We start from the raw sequence: 21,069 nt of genomic DNA on the forward strand, positions 1-21,069 counted from the left end.
TTGATATCATGGATGGTAGTCCTTGCATCCATAGCTCTGTTTATGAATTTGAGAGTGATTAAATTTTTTGTCATCCCTCAGCTTTTTATGAAACAGATGATGATGATGATGGGATGGGAAGAACGTTGTTATTGTTTCAACAGCTGATTGGCCCTTTAATCTCAGGTCGATTAGAACACTTAACAACAGGATGAAGCTGGTAAGAACATATATAAATGTGATAAGAATGAAACCCAACCTTTCTCCCGTCCTCGGTTAAAGACTTGACATTCAGGTTGAACCAGGCCACCTCCCCAGAGTCATGGCTCCCTCTGTTGCATAACTCTGAGCTCGGCGAATGGAGCGGTGGCATGAGCCCTACGCACGCACACATGCACACACACACACACAACAGGAAGAGGAGGGAGTTTGAACAAAAGGAAGTGAAGAAATAATGGCCTCGAAATTAAAACAGAAGAACTCCATTAAAATACACTAGACAGAAGGCTAAAATATGCTAGACAGCTGGTTGACAGAAGGTGACGATAGCTACCCCTTGTGGAAATTGAGGTAGGTACGCACAATTTAAATAGAGAGAAGGATGTCTTTAATTTTTTCTGCCCTTCTGTAATTATTATAGTATTTTAAAGTGACCTGTGGTGAAGGTGGTTAATCCAACAAGGGTAGAGCAGTGACGAAGGCTTCTATGGAGCGTTTGGAGAGACTGTTCTGTACTGTAACATTTATGGAATAATAAATTACTGTCAGCAGTATATGTAAGCCCATAGACGGCATGAAAAAGATCTGCTGCATTGCTGGCTGAAGATGACAGTACGATCTCCCCGCCCTCTCGCTCTCAAGGCTGATCCGCTCATCTTGTCGGGCGCGGATCGGACAATATAATTTATTTTCCTAGAATACAATGGGGAAAATAAACTTGAGGTAATAGGGAGATCTCATAAAAAGATAACACAAAGCAGAGTGTAATGCCACTTCAGCCAGGAGGATCACAGGGAGGAAGATGTGTGTGCAACTGGGGGCCAAAAAAAGTAGGGGTAAGAGGTAAGAACATAAAGAATCCGGCAGAACACTACAATGCCTGCACCCACTGATTGCCAATCATTTTGATACCTATCTTTTTAAGAAAAAAAAAAAAAAAACTGTTCAACAAAATGTATTTTTGAGATCTGTATTACTTGAAATAATAATAAAAAATAAACAATTAGATATAATAAAGCAGTATTGTATATTTATTTTAAACAGTTTTTTGAATTTTATCAAGGATGCCAATAACTTTGGAGATGAACGATATAAGTGTGGATAAAGATCGCTAAATGGCATTAATTATTCTATTTTATTATTGGGTGGTTCGAGCCCTGAATGCTGATTGGCTGACAGCCGTGGTATATCAGAGCATACATGGGTATGACAAAAAATATGTTTACAAAGTGTAACAGTTTAAATAGCAATAACCACCCAGGGAGTGTGGTATATGGCAGATTTACTGTACCACGATTAAGGGCTGTATCCAGGTACTCGCAAGGCATGTAAAACAGACCCACATTTTGTTACGTAAGTTAATCTAAAATGTATTAAATCAAAAAACATATAGAATTAACACAATTCCATAATGACAAAGTGAAAACAGGTTTTTAGAAATGTTATTAAAAATAAAACAGAAATACCTTATTTTACATAAATATTCAGACCCCTTTGATATGAGACTCGAAATTGAGCTCAGGTGCATCCTGTTTGCATTGATTATCCTTGAGAGGTTTCTACAACTTGATTGGAGTCCACCTGTGGTAAATTCAATTGATTGGAATGATTTGGAAAGGAAACGTTATATAAGTCACAGTTGACAGTGGATGAGAGCAAAATCAACATGAGGTCGAATGAATTGCCGTAGAGTCAGGATTGTGGAGGGCACAGATCTGGGGAAGAGTACCAAAAAATATGAAGGTCTAAATGCACAGTGGCCTCCATCATTCTTCTGAGCAGTCGGGGGAGAAGGGGTTTGGCAGGGAGGGAAAGAACCCGATGGTATGGACAGAGCTCTAGAGTTCTTGTGGAGATAGGAGAACCAGAAGGACAACATTTCAGACCAAATCAGTATGGAGAGAGAGATGGAAGCCACTCTCAGTAAAAGGCACATGACAGCCCGTTGGATTTTGCTAAAAGGCACCTAAATTCTCAGACATGAGAAATAAGATTCTCTGGTTAATGAAACCATATTGAACTCTTTGGCCTGAATGCCAAGGGACACGCCTGAGAAAACCTGGCACCATCCCAACGGTGAAGCATGGAGATGGTAGCAACATGCTGTGGGGATATTTTTCAGCCGGGCAGGGACAGAGCAAAAGTACAGAGAGATCCTTGATGAAAATATGCTCCAGAGCGCTCAGGACCTCAGACTGGGGGGCGAAGGTTACCTTCCAACAGGAAGAACGACCCCAACCACACAGCTTAAGACAACACAGGAGTGGCTTCTGGACAAGTCTGAATGTTTGAGTGGCAGCCAGAGCCCAGACTTGAACCCGATCGAACATCTGGAGAGACTGAAAATAGCTGTGCAGAAAGCTCCCCATCCAACCTGATCTAGCAGAGAAGAATGGGAGAAACTCCCCGAAATATAGGTGTGCGAACTGTAGCATCATACCCAAGAAGACTCGATGCTGTAAAGGGTTGAATACATAATAAATGTATATTTCAGTTTTTTATAATAAATTAGGAAACAATTCTAAAAACCAGTTTTTGCTTTGTCATTATGGGGTATTGTGTGTAGATTGATGAGAAAACAACAACAATTTAATCAATTTTAGAATAAGGTGTAATGTAACAAAATGTAGAAAAAGTCAAGGTGTTGAATACGCTACAAAGGCACTGTACAACATCCCTCGGGCCTTATTGCTTAAAAACCATAGTTATGGAGATCCCATTGGGCCATGCTATTCAGAGTTGGACAAGAATTACTTGGTTGATCCGTCCAGCCGGGCCCGACCGATGCGAGGGGCTTTGGCCCCACTCTGTCCAGAACAGAAACCCGGCGAAGAGGACAACAGAAGGGTAAGAAGAGTTCACAGCCACCACCAAACAATGTTATATTTACAGTACCTCATACATTGACAGGAAATGCTTTGGGTTGATTAAGTGAATGTATATGGAGACTATTTTTTTTTTTGTCTAGTTGCGATAAAGATCTATTTTTCAAGAGAGAAAGCACCAAGTCAGCAGCATCAACACATCATTATTAGACACAGGCTCATGACGGAAATTACATCAACACAATAAGCAGCATGTAGTAAGAAACATGTACACAGCACAAGCCAGAAAAACAGAGGAATAATAAGCATCAGAGCTTGCAATAAATCACATGGCCATAACAGAATCAATGCATAAACTAAAGGTGGCTGAACAATGCTGGTATGGATGGACAGTGGAGTAGACATTTTAACTCCCTTTCAGAATACAATACTGAGGCGTGCAGTGATAATGTTCCAACGGTTATGACTCACTAACTGTGAACGGACCAATTATAAATTATAAAATATAACATGACAGTATGCCCTGGCTCAATCTCCTCACACAAACTCTATATCATAGGGGGCAGTTGTTGACATATTTTATATTGGTTTTAATTTAAGTAATCAGAGTGATGGCCACATAAAGTATTCTCTCTACATGAGACCTCGGGGTATATGCATGCAACAATGCATGAATAATAGGGGGTTAGAGAGAGACAACATTAATTAGCCCGGCGCAGGTGAGGCACAAGCTGTGAAGTAGGCAAACACACACACACACACACACACACACACACACACACACACACACACACACACACACACACACACACACACACACACACACACACACACACACACACACACACACACACACAGTGCCAGTAGACTCCATCCCTATTCTCCTCAGCTGCATCCTGGTTCATTAGCATCTCCATCAGGGGGAGGAACTCAATAGGGAAAGTGCCCTGCAGTCTAAGCTGATGTGGGAAAATGGACCTCATTTATTTTCCTCTTATAATGATCGAGAAGTGAACACATGAGACAGTGTATCAGTTATGAATGCAGAGAGTGGGGAAATACTGTATTTATACTTTATAGTGTGCTTTAGATGAAGGGTGGAGTGTTTAGATTTTATTGGCTGGTAATTGCTTGATGTATATGTACATTTTGTTGTGTTACAGCCTGAATTTAAAATGGATTAAATTGATATTTTGTGTACTGATCTACAAACAATACAATAATGTAAAGTAGAATATATACACTACTGTTCAAAAGACTGGGGTCACTTAGAAATGTCCTTGTTTTTGAAAGAAAAGCAATTTCTTTGTCATTAAAAATAACATCAAAGATCAGAAATAATTGTAGACATTGTTAATATTATAAATGGCTAGTGTAGCTGGAAACGGCTGACTTTTTAATGGAATATTACATAGGCGTACAGAGCATTATCAGTAACCATCAGTACGTTGTGTTGCTAATCAAGTTATCATTTTTAAAAAGGCGAATTGATCATTAGAAAACCCCTGTGCAATTATGTTAGCACAGCTGAAAACTGTTGTGCTGATTTTAAAGAAGCAATAAAACTGGACTTCTTGAGATGAGTTGAGATTGGAGCATAGCAATTGTGGGTTCGATACATAAAATGGCAGAAACAAATAATTCTTCTGAAACAGTATTTGTTTAGAAATGAAGGTATTCCATGGAGAAATTGACAAGAAACTGAAGTTCTGGACAACGCTGGTATACTCCCCTCACAGAACAGCGGAAACTGGCTCTAACCAGAATAGAAAGAGGAGTGAGAGGCCCTGGTGCACAACTGAGCAAGAGGACAAATCCATTAGAGTGTCTAATTTGAGAAACAGATGCCTCACAGGTCTCTACTGGCAGCTTCATTAAATAGTACCCGAAAACACCAGTAACCAACAGGAAGAGGGATCCAGATGATGACTGTAGGCAGAGTTGCAAGAAAACAATCAGATGGCCAAAAAGAAAAAGATGGAGTTGAGATATGGTGTTTTTTGATAAGTATTAGACCTTACTCAGTAGTTTGTTGAAGCACTTGGCAGCGATTACAGCCTCAAGTCTTCTTGGGTATCACGCTACAAGCTTGGCACACCGTATTTGGGGAGTTCCATTCTTCTCTGAGATCCTTCAAGCTCGTAGGTTGGATGGGGGAGCGCCACTGCACAGCTATTTTCAGGTCTCTCGAGAGATGTTGATCAGGTCTATGTCCTGGCTCTGGCTGGCCACTAAGGACATTCAGAGACTTGTCCCGAAGCCACTCCTGCGTTGTTTGGCTGTGTGCTTAGAGTGTGGTTGGGAAGGGTGAAACCTCGTGAGTCTGAGGTCCTGAGTGCTCTGGAGCAGGTTTTATCAAGGATCTCTCTGTATTTGTTTGTTCCTCTTTCTCTTGATCCTGACTAGGCTACCAATCTGCCGCGAAAAACATCCCACAGCATGATGCTGCCACCACACGCTCAGTAGGGATGGTGCCAGTTTCTCCAGACGCGACGCTTGGCATTCAGGCCAAAGAACAATTTGGATCAGACCAGAGAATCTTGTTTTATGGTTGAGAGTTTTAGTGCCTTTTGGAAACTCCAGCGGGGCATGTGCTTTTAATTAGGACATTTTTATAAACCGTTTTCACTTTTGTCATTATGGGGAGGTGTGTCGATTGATGAGGAAAAACAGATTTAATACATTTTAGAATAAGGCGTAAGATCAAAATTTGGAAAAAATGAAGGGGTTGAATACTCGAATGCACTGCATATTAGTGTTTATTATTATGATTTGTATAGAGTTCACATTTTTATTTTCTTCCACTTTGACATTAGAGTATTTTTGTGTAGATTGTTGACAAAAAATTACAATTAAATCCATTTTAATTCCACTTTTGTAACATAACAAAACGGGGAAAAATAAGGGTGAGAATACTTTCTAAAGGCACTGTAATTATATAATTTACTACATAATCTTGTGATGATATTTATGACGTCATTATTACTGGCTATCAAAATAATTAAAACATTTTTAATAGTGGTATTTCTAGGGAATACATTATGGAGATAGGAGGTTATTAGCATACAAGTGGGTGGACTCTAAAGTGTTGACTGAAATGAAAGACTGTACACACCCTTTCACCGGTGCACAGCAATGGTTTTGGGCTGGCTCAAGTCCTTCAGTATCACCATGGCTCGGTACAAGCCACTGGAGTCGAGCAACCTCTATGATGTTGGAAGCCATGGTCCGTCCAATAGATATTACCTAGTGAACAACACAAACAAACATGACTTTTGTACAGTGTTAAACCATTGCATTAATAGTAATTCATTAATTTATGTATGTTTATTTGAGAAGTATGTCAATATATTTTACTTGAGTAAATATATTGGACCCTTTCACTTTACAATGGAGGCAATGGAGCAGAATGTTGTTTATTTTTTTATGGTTGAACTGCTATTTTTACTCTGTAGCCACCTGAAACTTACACAAAGATGTTACACTGTAAACAGAATCGCCTCAACCAAATTAATTTGAATTCTGAATAATTTAGTCAAAGCTGTTTTTTTTTATACTTTGAAGTGAAAAAATATTATTATTATATTTTTTTTTGGTCTGTGCAGTTGTAAATAAAACAAAGACTGTGTGAAAAACGTTGTTTTAATTTAAATTATTTTAGAAGAAATAGGAATCTTGCAAGGGTGCCTTGGAAAGTATTCAGACCCCCGGACTTTCCACATTTTGTTACGTCAGTTATTCTAAAATTGATTTTTTTTTTATTCAGCAATCTACACACAATACCCATAATGACAAAGCGAAAGCAGGTTAGAAATGTTTGCAAATGTATTACAAATAAACAACAAAAATACTTATTTACATAAGTATTCAGACCCTTTGCTATGAGACTCCAAAATTGAGCTCAGGGTGCATCCTGCTTCACTGATCATCCTTGAGATGTTTCTACAACTTGATTGGAGTCCACCGTGGTAAATGGAACTGATTGGACATGATTTGGAAAGGCACACACCTGCTCATATAAGGTCTACAGTTGACAGTGCATGTTGGAGCAAAAACCAAGCCATGAGGTCGAAGGAATTGTCGTAGAGGAGACAGGATAGTGTGAGGCACAGATCTGGGGAAGGGTACCAAAACATTTCTGCAGCATTGAAGGTCCCCAAGAACACAGTGGCCTCCATCACTCTTAAATGGAAGAAGTTTGGAAACACCAAGACTTAGAGCTGGCAGCCCAGCCAAACTGGGAGCAATCGGGGAGAAGGGCCTTGGTCAGGAGGTGACAAGAACCCGATGGTCACTCTGACAGAGCTAGATGTACACCCCTGACTCTGTTTCACCTGTCTTTGTGATTGTCTCACCCCCTCCAGGTGTCGCCCATTTTCCCGATTATCCCCAGTGTATTTACACCTTGTTCGTTTGTTGCCAGTTTGTTTTGCTTCGCCAAGCCTACCAGTGTTTTTCCCGGTGCATCCGGTCTTTTTTAAAGTTCTGTTTTCTAGTTTTTCCGTTTTGACCATCTGCTGCCTGACCCTGAGCCTGCCTGCGCTCTGTAGCTTTCCCTTCTGATAACAGGTGGAATCGGATCTCTGCATGTTGGCAGACAATCATATGGATGAGGATCACCACCTCAAGCTGAACCCTGGCAAGACGGAGCTGCTCTTCCTCCGGGGAAGGACTGCCCGCTCATGATCTCGCCATCACGGCTGACAACCCGCTGTCCTCCTCCCAGAGTGCGAAGAGCCTTGGGTGACCCTGAAACACCGTGTCTCGCAAATCAAGGGGACGATCCTGCAGGTTAGTGCTAAAATAGAAACCGACAGGGAAAATCAGCACTTGTATTCCTCTGGATTACTGCAACTCACTGTTGGCTGGGCTCCTGCCTGTGCCATTAAACTCCCACAACTCATCCAGAATGCCCAGCCCGCCTGGTGTTCAACCTCCTCCCATGTTCTCTCACGCCACCCCGCTCCTCCGCACACTCCACTGGCTTCCAGTTGAAGTATCTGTTACAAGACATGGTGTTGCCTATGGAGCGGGAAGGGAACGCACCCCCGACCTTCAGGCTTGATCAGTCCCTACACCCAAGCGAGGGCACTGCGTCCATCCACCTCTGGCCTGCTGGCTCCCCCCCCTCCGCGGAAGCAATAGCCGTCAGCCCAGTAAAACGTTCTGTCTGGCACCCCAATGGTGGAAACAAGCTCCTCACGACGCCAGGACAGAGACTACCACCTTGGAGACATTTGAAACCCCACCTCTTTAAGGAATACCTGGGATTCCTTCTACCCCCACCCTCACCCACAAAAAAAACAAAAAATAAAAAACATTGTAAAGTGGTTATCCCACTGGCTATAAGGTGAATGCACCAATTTGTAATTCGCTCGGATAAGAGCGGTCTGCTAAATGACGTAAATGTAAATGTAAATGTAGCTTGTCACACCACCCCCGGATTATTGAATCCTGCCTGCCCCCTGACCCTGAGACTGCCTCCGCCATTCGGATTTGGACTCTGACCTCTGCCTGCCCTCAACCCGTCGTTTTGCCTGCCCCCGGTTTTTGAAATAAAAGTTTATTACCGAAGCTGCATCTGGGTTTTCCTGAAAGGATATACGAACTGGCATATGACAGCAGAGCTCGGACTAGCTCAAGCCAAAGAGCCACCATTGGAAGACACAGGAGTTGCTTTGTGGTCTCATGGAAGAGTTCAGACCTTGGCCGAACGCTCATGTCCGAGCATTTAACACATCTGGAGCAATTCAGCAGGTTGTTTAGGAGCCTACCACAACGGTAACCTCCCAGGCCCTCAGGCAACCCGGCTGTTAGCAGGTGTGCTAAGCTTGTAGGCATACAAGAAGACTCAAAGGCGGAATCGCTGACAAAGGTGCTTCAACAACTACTGAGTAAAGGGTCTGATATATGTAAAGGATTGATTACTATGTAACTGTTATATTTCAGTTTTTTAATAAACAATGTTATAATTTTAGAATAAGGTAATAACAAAATGTGGAAAAAGTCAAGGGGTTGAATATTCCCCGAAGGACTGAATTTGACTGCAACTGTACTTGTAGGTCCTACTTGGCACTTGACATTGTGTTGTTTATGTAAAGGTTTACTTTGAGAGCTCGGCTACTTATGCAATCAGTCCACTGCAATCCCCCTCCACGCCGGGCTGATAACAGTGAAAGTCCTCTCTCACCGATCTCGCTGCTTGGATATGTAAGCCCATGTCGTAATATAACGTATATTTCCTATGAGGAACACCAATTTATTGAAAAGGATTAATGTTCTCCACATGTTTTACAAACATAATTAAAAATAATAATTAAAACATTGAAATGAGTGATTAATTTGCAATCCGAAGCAGGAAGAATAGTAAATAATCACAATAAAACAATGTAATACACTCACCAGCATGGAAGTAATCCCCACAGCGATCATAGAGGCGGTCATCGGGATCAAGGCTTCACTGTTATCACTGGGATCCAGGGATAGCCCCCTGATGCATGAACCGAAAGTAATCAGGAAAGACCCTATGCCTTCAAGTTGAAACACAAAGCCAAACCAATCAACTGTATGGCATCTACTGTACATGTACAATTAAATTCTAACTTACTTCACATCACATCAGGAAAGACCCTAGTTTCAAACACAAAAAAGCAACACTCATAGACAACATGTCAATGCCAATATGGGATCTGCAGAGCATGTCAAATCAGATTCACATCATGGTTTAAATATATTGTGTTCCCTGTTCACTGTACTCCCAGTGAGAAGCCGGTACAGTACCTTCACATGACATGGATCAGAGTGGAGGTTGTAGCCCACGGCACAGGAACAGCTCCGTGTGCTCTGATGTCGGGAAGCAGAGCTGAGAGCAGCCACCATTGTTGACCTGACAGAGATTCCTCCCTGGACAGCAGTGGGACATGGTTAGGTTACATTGTACGTTACGCTGTAAACAAACAGTGTACATTAGACATTACATTGTACATTTAACACGTAGGCATGGTCATTGTATATGCTTGTGTATTCATTCAGGAAGCAACACAATAATGACACAGTAGAACAACATGTTTTAATATTTAACTGAGCATTATGGGGTAAATAAGCAGAGTTAGACAGAGTACATCTGCATTGCATTACGTTCCTATTATTTTCATGAGATTACAGTACTTCCAAGAAAGCATTAGCACTGCCATTGTGTGTGTGACAGAGAGAGAGAGAGAGAGAGAGAGAGAGAGAGGACGAGAGTGAGAGTGAGAGTGGGAGTGAGAGTGGGAGCGAGAGCGAGAAAGAGGAGAAGGGGAGAGAGAGAAGACTAATGAGACATGGCCATACTCCCATGTGGTCTGTGTCAAAAAGATAAATGAAGTAGCTAATCGGTCAGAGGAAGTTTGAGGAGGAAGTTTAAAGATTTACATTTAAGACACCTTCATTCCCATGTTTATTACTAACGGAGATCGAGAGCAATCCTTATATTGGACCTGTCAATAAAATGGATGATACTGCCAATGACTCACAAAACTGCTACAAGGAATCCTAGTGTTATTTCAATAAAGCTGTGCCTCAATGAAGAACCATTCTTTTTGGTCAGTTGGATTCAAAAATGACAATTTCTGCTGAAACATACATATACAGTTGGAGTCATTAAAACTCGTTTTTCAACCACTCCACACATTTCTTGTTAACAAACTATAGTTTTGGCAAGTCGGTTAGGACATCTACTTTGTGCATGACACAAGTAATTTTTCCAACAATTGTTTACAGACAGATTATTTCACTTATAATTCACTGTATCACAATTGCAGTGGGTCAGAAGTTTACACACACCAAGTTGACTGTGCCTTTAAACAGCTTGGAAAATTCCAGAATGGCTTGGCTTTAGAAGCTTCTGATAGGCTAATTGACATAATTTGAGTCAATTGGAGGTGTACCTTTGGATGTATTTCAAGGCCTACCTTCAAACTCAGTGGCTCTTCGCTTGACATCATGGGAAAATCAAAAGAAATCAGCCAAGACCTCAGGAAAAATAATGGTAGACCCCCACAAGTCTGGTTCATCCTTGGGAATAATTTCTAAACGCCTGAAGGTACCATGTTCATCGGTACAAACAATAGTACGCAAGTATAAACACCATGGGACCACACAGCCGTCATACTGCTCAGGAAGGAGACGCTGTTTGACTCCTAGAGATGAACGTACTTTTGGTGCAAAAAGTGCAAATCAATCCCAAAACAACAGCAAATGACTTTGTGAAGCTGCTGGAGGAAACAGGTACAAAATTATCTATATCCACAGTAAAAACGAGTCCCATATCGACATAACCTGAAAGGCCGCTCAGCAAGGAAGAAGCCACCGCTCCAAAACCGCCATAAAAAAGCCAGACTACGGTTTGCAACTGCACATGGGGACAAAGATCGTACTTTTTGGAGAAATGTCCTCTGGTCTGATGAAACAAAAATAGAACTGTTTGGCCATAATGACCATCGTTATGTTTGGAGGAAAAAGGGGGATGCTTACAAGCCGAAGAACACCATCCCAACCGTGAAGCACGGGGGTGGCAGCATCATGCTGTGGGAGTGCTTTGCTGCAGGAGGGACTGGTGCACTTCACAAAATAGATGGCATCATGAGGAAGGAAAATTATGTGGATATATTGAAGCAACATCTCAAGACATCAGTCAGGAAGTTAAAGCTTGGTCGCAAATGGGGTCTTCCAAATGGACAATGACCCCAAGCATACTTCCAAAGTTGTGGCAAAATGGCTTAAGGACAACAAAGTCAAGGTATTGGAGTGGCCATCACAAAGCCCTGACCTCAATCATATAGAAAATGTGTGGGCAGAACTGAAAAAGCGTGTGCGAGCAAGGAGGCCTACAAACCTGACTCAGTTACACCAGCTCTGTCAGGAGGAATGGGCCAAAATTCACCCAAACTATTGTGGGAAGCTTGTGGAAGGCTACCCGAACGTTTGACCCAAGTTAAACAATTTAAAGGCAATGCTACCAAATAATAATTGAGTGTATGTAAACTTCTGACCCACTGGGAATGTGATGAAATAAATAAAAGCTGAAATAAATCATTCTCTCTGCTATTATTCTGACATTTCACATTCCTAAAATAAAGTGGTGATCCTAACTGACCTAAGACAGGGAATTTTTACTAGGATTAAATGTCAGGTATTGTGAAAAAACTGAGTTTAAATCTATTTGCCTAAGGTGTATGTAAACTTCCGACTTCAACTGTATACCAATAATAAACATTTTAGTCATTTAGCAAAAAGCTCTTATCCAGAGCGACTTACAGTTGCGAGCGCATACATTGTCATACTTTATTTCATACTGGTCCCCCGTGGGAATCAAACCCACAACCCTTGCGTTGCAAGCGCCATGCTCTACCAACTGAGCTACACAGGACTGCACTCTCAATGGAGGATAAATACGTATTTATTTCTAGTCAAAAGGCTACAACAAAGCTTTAAAAGGAGGTAGGACATCATCTGAGTAAAAGCATTGAGTAGCAGTCATACTCATTGCATTACCTGTCTGGCTGTCTTTGTCATACATCTTCATATGAACAATCCCTGTGGTCTTGTTACGTAAAACCACCATGTCCAGCCCACCTCTCTTACTGATGGTCCCCAACTGGGCCAAGTTGTCATCAGCCCACCACAACTTGGCACCTGAAGACAGAAAATCAATGATTGTTCATGACTATATTGACAAGTATATTGATAAATAATAGCTATTCAGTCCATAAATACTGTACAGTAGCAATAGGGGTTCTGTGCTGTCTGTGAGTAACCCTTCAATAAAAAGCTAACAGCACATTTGTTCATAAATAGAAGGCTATACAGCATGTTCACAGAATACTATAAATATCACTGGACCCAAATAACACATTGAATGATTGCTTTCCTAGGAATTGTAACATACAACTGTAACTGAACTGAATACATTCTAGGAATGGTATAATACTGTATTATCCATAAGGTATGTATAGCTCTCACTATACAGTAGGCCCAGGGTGACTCCTGGGATTGTTGTAAAATAAGGTACAAGGAGGGAGCTTTGTAAAGGAGGACTTTCAGATGTCTTCCTCTGAGAATTGGGTGATATGAGACAGAGAGACAGGATCTTAAATTCATTCCCCTACCCATAAGTCTCAGGGGCACAGGTCCAGGGAGGAAACAGAGGAACTGGGCCATGTGACATTTTGTTTAGATATTTTTTTTCTTATAATATGAGCCCATGTACTGTACTTGCACCCTTGACCGAAAATGAACAAAAATGTTTATGCAGTTCCAGCAAAACAGGCAACACTGAGATACAGTCAGCCCAGCACAACGGACATAGGACAGCAGCCCAGCAGTCAGAAAACCTCTGAAGCAAGACCAATCCTGTGCCTGTAGGCTGTAGACAAGGAACTTAACTTTCTCTTCTTTTTTTAACCTGTCTGCAAGCTTGAATGGGGAACAGTACAGTGGGCTTAAGCCAGACCATTCTTGGCTTTTGGCCTGCTGGACTACAGCTATCAACAAAGAACAGAATCTCCTCGAACGATGGGAGGATTGGAGAGCATACAAAAAGACGCTGTGTTAAAACCACAGAGGAAAATATATATATTTCTATGGTTAAAACACCCATACGATTTACATAAACAGCAGTCCCTCTGCAGGTGAATTACATCAGAATCAAACAGTAGTCCCCACAGAATGACACCAGACCGTAGATAGATAGATAGTACTTTAATATCCCAGAGGCCATTTCAATATCCCAAGCAGATAAGAGAGGTAATATAAACTAAGGAATCATAACAAAAACCAGAGCGAGAAGCCCATCAATTATCATGTATCTCTCGTCTAGCTCCCTGTAGCATTCCTCATGGGGAATAACCACTATAAGGAGGTTAATGCAGATCTGATATTAAAAAAATGTATACAACCATCCAATCAATATGAAAAAGAATTATTCCACCATGATAATAGTATCATGATCAACTTTCTTGTAGAGCGTGGAGAGAAACTCCCCCTCAATGATCTGTACTATTAAAACAGTACAATCACCATTACAGCTACAAGTAAACCTGGAACAGAGTCAGTGAGCAGGATGGATAGAAAGCCCAGGTTGGCCATCACTACGTCAGAAAGCCTGGTTACTGTTTTCTGTTTCTGTAGCGTGAGGCAGCTTGATGCAAAGGTACATCTCCTGGACTGTCGCCCATCACTGTAGAGGCCAAACAAGTCCTACTGAAGTCAAAGAAACTTCCCTAATGCATTCTGTCTGGATGAGGCATTTTATCAGATGGGATGCAATTTTAAACATGAATTTGAATAGTTTCAGAGACAGACAAACAGAAATGGGGAAACGGCAAATAATACAATGCAAGAAGACAGCAAAGGTTCATCACTGTCAAAACCCCTTTTACTCATGTACTCCAGATCAAAAACAACCCCAAATAAATGTACTAGTATTTAAAACAAGATACAATTTGGGCAGCAAATACTTTTCTGAGCTGGAAGAGCACAGCATATTTATATTAGGCACTTTCTAAGACAAAAAATATCCACAAAGAGTCTCAGGGTAGTAGTGCTCATCCATAGAATCATGCTCTAAAAGGCAAAACTGATCCTAGATCAGTACTCCTACTCTGAGACACTTTATGAACATGGGCCCATGCACTAAACTCTCGTCACTCACCCATAACAGCTAGAGCCGTGGCTTTGACCAGCTCTTTCTTCATGGTCTCCAGCACTTCCAGACCACTACCGTCCAGACTACACCTGTTGATGGTGGCATTGCCTGCACTGATCCAATACAGCTTATCTGATGTGTAGTCTATCGACAGCCCTAGACGAGACATCATTGATTAGAGTCATTGTTTTATATATTATGGGGTTGCTGTTCTACCGATCATCTCACTCAATATTGCAATGTTGTTTGTTACCAGATAGTACTAATGTTATCATGCAATATAAAATTGCAGAAGATAAATTGTACTGGCCACTAAATGTGGATGTTATTGTACTTAGAACAAATATTCAGAATTGTACACGTGACATTTACCAACAGGCTCTCTCTGGTTCTGGTGAATGATCTTGCTATTGCTTCCATCCATGTTGGCCATGTTTATTGCATTGCCATCTGTCCAATACATTTTCCTGGGAGGTAAAAACTCAATAAGAAAACAACATTTTCCATACAGAACACCAACACAAAAGTGAATCATTGATCATATCATGTAACTAGCATTAATTTGACTATATAACATCAGTTCCACTGGATATCTTGTTATACCTAATCAATATCATATATTGAACTGTATAAAAGTATACACACAAATCAAATACAAATATTACCCTTTAGACGGATGTACAATGAGACACTTAGGCTTCTCAATCCCATGAACCACAGAAGTTTTCAGCGACCCGTCTAGCCTTGCCACGTTTATCTGTGTCTCGTCGCTTTCTGAACTAATCCAATACAGGTTCCTGGAGAGCCAGTCCAGGGCCAGCCCTCTTCCATTAACAATACCTGCAAACAATCATATGCAGAAGACAACATCAATATGTTAAACTCTTTAATCAAATAATGTACTGAGTCTATCGCTTGAACAACCTGACTGTCATGAGCACCTCTCTCCCTGGTAGCAACATTAATTGCATTCAATTATCTTCCACTCTGCTCACCTCCCTCTCTCTACTCAGCCTAACTAGCTCCACCTGCCCTGCTCTGCTCTTGTTACCTGGCCAGCTGCACTGCATTTCCCACTCACCATCCTCACCTTGCCTCACTCTGTTCTAATTACTCTGCCAGCTGAACTGCATTTCCCCACTACCTCTCCCAGTATATCAAGCCCTGTTTTTCAGCCAAGCCCTGTCAGATCGTCTTCAAACCCGGACCAGTAACCTGCCTGTCTGCGCTCTGACTCCTGTTTGTGATACCGATCCTTTCTTGACTGCCTCCTTGTTCTACTGCCCCGTCTATCCCAACCTGCCTTCTGGACCTCGACTACTCTCCGATCTTCAGCCCCTCCGGTAACTCGGTTTCTGCCTTCTGTCTCTCACCACGATATTTGCCCAGCCCTGATCTGTACTTCTGCCTGCCATTCATATTGCTGTTGTGTGTGTGTGTTCCCCCAGGTCTCCGACCACCAGATGAGCGTGCCCAGACGTTTCACCACCCTCAGCCCGATACGCCGCTCCATCACTGGGGAACACACACACTAAGCACTTGGACTGGACACCCCGGACATTTGGTGACCCCCGAGCACAGGTACCCACAGGGAGGACCCTGAAAGACCCCTGACACCCCTGGGACTCCTCTTCCCGCCTGTAACCTTGAATAAAGAACTCTGAATTTGAACTTGCGCTCTTGGGTCCTCTTCTGTTCGTGACAGAACGATCTGACCATCATGGACCCAGCGCACTCCCGACCACGATGGAGGAAGAGCCAGAGAGGACTGCCCTACAGCGACTGGAACGCTCTGAGGGAGACATAAATCGGATGGCTGGCGACATCGCTTCCCTTCTCCAGCTATTCAACCAGCAGCAACAACAGTTCCAACTGCAGCAACAACAGCTAGCCCAAGCCCTGCAACTACTCTCAAGCCCGGCTACTCCACCTGCACCCCCCCTGGTCCTTTTGTTCCTGTACCACCGATACTCCTTCATCCCTCCGCTGGAGGTCCCAATGCTGCAGGCCCGGCAGTGCCGCCACCAGATCCCCACGCTCCTGAACCAAGGATTGGGAACCCGGAACGCTTTGATGGCAACCAGAAGCAAGTAAGACCATTCTTGAGCAGCTGCCGAATCCAGTTTGCACTACAGCCCAGGACTTTCTCAACAGAGGGAGCCAAGGTGGGGTATGTCATCACACATCTCACCGGTCGAGCTCGGGTTGTGGGGAACGGGCGGAATTCGACCGGCAAACCCCAGCCTGTGCCTCCTTCAGTGCCTTTGAGGAGGAGATGTTAAAGGTCTTTGACCTAGGCTCGCCAACAGCCGAAGCGTCACAAGCTCTGCTCACCATCCGTCAGGGCAATCGGACAGTGGCAGACTTCTCATTGACTTTCGTACCTGGCCAGTCAAAGCTCGTTTAACCCAGAGGCACTGGTGCAAGCCTTCCTCCATAGCCTGGCGGACTATATCAAGGACGAGCTTGTTTCCCATGACCCGCCCTCAACGCTTGATGCCGCCATTGACCTTGCCGTTCGCATTGACCGCCCGTATACAGACCCGGAGGAGGGAGAAGGGCCGTCTCAGTCAACCTGCCATCCGTACTCGGTCGATACCGCTTCTGTCCAGCCCCTGCCTGTCAAGTCCCATAGCCAACTCAATCAGCCTGAGCCCATGGAGATTGGCCGTGCCCTCTGACTCCCGAGGAGCGTCGGGCGCCGTCTAAGCTCCAACCTTTGCCTCTACTGTGGTGGCGAGAATCACCGTGTCGCTACTTGTCCGGCAAAAGCCGCAGCTCACCAGGTGTAGGGGAGATCCGGGTGAGCTCAACAAGCCTTCAGTCTCCCTCCATCCGAAAGACCCTGCTTCATCTCCGCCTTCAGCTTTCTGACAAGACTCATACATTGGCCGCCCTTGTGGATTCCGGGAGCCGAAGCAAACATCATGGACCCTGAGCTTGCACAGCAACTGGGCGTGAACCATCATCAACTGACACAACCCATTCCTGCACGAGCCCTGGATGGGCATCATCTTGGCACTGTCACTCATATCTCCGCCCCCTGTGACAATCCTGCTGTCAGGGGGAAACCACCAGGAGTCCATCCAGTTTCACCTCCTACACTCACCTGGCCAACCACTCATTCTTGGATACCCGTTGGCTCCGTCAGCACAACCCCCACATCGACTGGGAGACAGGAACAGTCCGTGAGTGGGGAAGGAGTTGTCACCAGACCTGTTTAAGGGGGGCCACCCTGCCCGTTCACCGGGAAGGATCTAGCGCTACCTCCGACATATCCAATGTTCCGGCCTGTTACCACAGCCTGAAAGAGGTGTTCAACAAATCCAAGGCGACATCTCTACCCCCACACAGACCCTATGACTGCGCGATTGATCTCCTGCCTGGCACAGCACCTCCCAAGGGTCGTCTGTATTCACTGTCAGCCCCGGAAAGAAAGGCCATGGAGGACTACATTAATGACTCTCTTGCCTCCGGGATAATTAGGACCGTCGCCTTTCCCGCAGGAGCGGGATTCTTCTTTGTCGGCAAGAAGGACGGTTCTCTTCGTCCATGCATAGATTACCGGGGTCTGAACGACATCACGGTTAAGAATCGCTACCCACTGCCCTTACTTTCGGTCTGCCTTCGAACTGCTGCAGGGAGCCACTGTATTCACTAAGCTGGACCTTCGCAATGCCTACCATCTGGTGCGGATGAGGGAGGGAGACGAATGGAAGACAGCGTTCAACACACCAACCGGCCACTATGAATATCTCGTCATGCCCTTCGGCCTCACCAATGCCCCAGCAGTTTTTCAAGCCCTAGTGAATGATATCCTCAGGGACATGCTAAATACGTTCGTATTTGTGTACCTTGACGATATTTTAATATTCTCAAAGACTCTGTCAGAACACACGCACCACGTCCGGTTGGTCCTGCGCCGCCTGCTGGAGAACTCTCTTTTCGTGAAGGCAGAGAAGTGCGAGTTCCATGCCAAGACCGTTTCATTCCTGGGGTATGTGGTGACCGAGGGCAGCATTCAGATGGATCTCACGAAGGTGTCGGCTGTCACTTCCTGGCCAGTTCCTGAGTCTCGGAAGAAGTTGCAACAGTTCCTGGGCTTTGCCAACTTTTATAGGAGATTCATCAGAAACTATAGCACAGTGGCTGCACCCCTCACGGCGCTAACCAGCACTAAACAACCGTACCAATGGACATCAGCTGCTGATAAGGCCTTCAATATCCTCAAGACATGTTTCACTTCTGCTCCCATCCTCCAGATGCCAGATGCAGCAAGGCAGTTTGTGGTGGAGGTAGATGCTTCGGACGTGGGAGTGGGTGCAGTGCTTTCTCAAAGAGCAGCTGAGGATGGCAAGATGCACCCTGTGCCTTCTACTCCCGTCGGCTAACCCCTGCCGAATGCAACTACGACATTGGGAACCGCGAGCTGTTGGCTGTCAAGCTCGCCCTTGAAGAATGGCGGCACTGGTTAGAGGGGTCAAAGGAACCATTCGTAGTGTGGACAGACCACAAGAACCTGGAGTATATCCAAACAGCCAGGAGGCTGAACTCCCGTCAACAGCGGTGGTCTCTGTTCTTTACGCGCTTCAATTTCACGCTCTCCTACCGCCCGGGATCTCGCAACATCAAACCTGATGCTCTTTCCCGGATGTTTCAGAAGGACGAGACCACCGCCATGACAGCTCCCATTCTTCCCAGCCACTTGGTCGTAGCGGCCCTCACCTGGGAGATCGAGAAGCAGGTCATGGAGGCTCTTCGGGACCAGCCAGGTCCAAGCACCAGCGCCCCCCAACCGTCTGTTTGTTCCAGCAAATCTCAGGTCACCTGTGATTCAGTGGGGGCACGAATCCCGTCTGGCCTGTCATCCCGGCATCACTCGCACCCTTCATCTGGTCCGCCAGCGGTTCTGGTGGCGGGGGATGAGACGGGATGTCCGAGAATTCATCCGAGCTTGTCCCACTTGTAACCGAAACAAGACTCCCAACCAGCCTCCTGCTGGGTTGCTGCAACCCCTACTCATACCCAAGAGGCCCTGGTCCCACGTTTCACTGGACTTTGTTACGGGCCTTCCGCCCTCTGACGGACACACAGTCATCCTTACCATTGTTGACCGCTTTAGTAAGATGACCCACTTCGTGCCCCTTCCCAAACTACCCTCTGCTAAAGAGACCTCCCAGGTGGTCCTGGAACATGTGTTTCGTATCCATGGCCTACCCCAGGATATAGTGTCAGACCGGGGCCCGCAATTCTCAGCAACCTTTTGGAAGGAGTTCTGTCATCTCCTTGGGGCCACCGCCAGCCCTATCGTCTGGATTCCACCCGCAGTCAAACGGCCAGACTGAACGCATGAACCAGGAGCTGGAGAAGGCACTGAGGTGTGTGGCTTCCCAAAATCCCCGGGCCTGGGCTCAACACCTGCTCTGGGTGGAATATGCCCATAATTCACTCACCAGTTCCTCCACCGGGCTCTCCCCCTTTCAGTGTGTCTACGGGTATCAACCTCCACTGTTTGCCAGCCAGGAGGCGGATGCCACCTGTCCGTCTGCTCTGCGTATGCCCGCCGCTGCCGCCGCACTGGGCCCAGGCTCGCACTGTGCTCCTGAAGTCTGGAACCAGCTACGCCGTCGGTGCCAACCGACGGAGGACCCCAGCACCTACTTACCGGGTTGGTCAGAAGGTCTGGCTGTCTGCCGGGATCTGCCGCTGCGGGTTGTATCACGAAAGCTGGCCCCTCGCTTCATTGGTCCTTTTCCTGTGCAGAAAGTCATCAGTCCAACGGCGGTCCGACTTCAGTTGCCCGCTTCCATGCGGGTCCACCCCACCTTCCACGTCTCCAAGGTCAAGCGGGTCCATGAAAGTCCCCTGGTCCCTGCAGCTCCGGTGCCACCTCCTCCGCGCCTCGTAGATGGCGGTCCTGTCTTCACCGTCCGGCGGCTGCTCCGCTCTAGGCGAAGGGGTAGGGGTCTCAGTACCTCGTTGATTGGGAGGGATATGGTCCAGAGGAGAGGACCTGGATCCCGGCCAGGAGGATAGTGGACCGGACCCTTATCACTGACTTCCACCGACTACATCCTGATCAGCCTGCAATCCGTAGGGGCCGTCCAAGAGGGGTTCCTAGCCGTCCGGCCCGCCCTGCTCCTGTCTCAGTGCCTGTCCTGTCTCCCGACCGTGACCCTCCAGCTCCTTCTGAGGATGAGGAGATTCACTCGGACCGCTCGGAGGAGTTCTGACCCGCCGCCTGCTCCCCTCCACCCTCCCGGCATGATGTTGTTCTTGGGACTTCTGGGGCCGTCCCTTGGAGGGGGGGTCCTGTCATGAGCACTCTCTCTCCCTGGTAGCAACATTAATTGCATTCAA

At 45.2% G+C, this 21,069-nt stretch overlaps 1 pseudogene; it reads right to left on the bottom strand.

Annotated features, from left to right (window-relative positions):
* Positions 1–21,069, bottom strand: part of LOC123486155 — a 104,677-nt pseudogene that overhangs the window by 33,556 nt on the left and 50,052 nt on the right.

The sequence above is a fragment of the Coregonus clupeaformis genome, unplaced genomic scaffold, assembly GCF_020615455.1.
Source record: "Coregonus clupeaformis isolate EN_2021a unplaced genomic scaffold, ASM2061545v1 scaf1036, whole genome shotgun sequence".
Taxonomy (NCBI): Eukaryota; Metazoa; Chordata; class Actinopteri; order Salmoniformes; family Salmonidae; genus Coregonus; species Coregonus clupeaformis.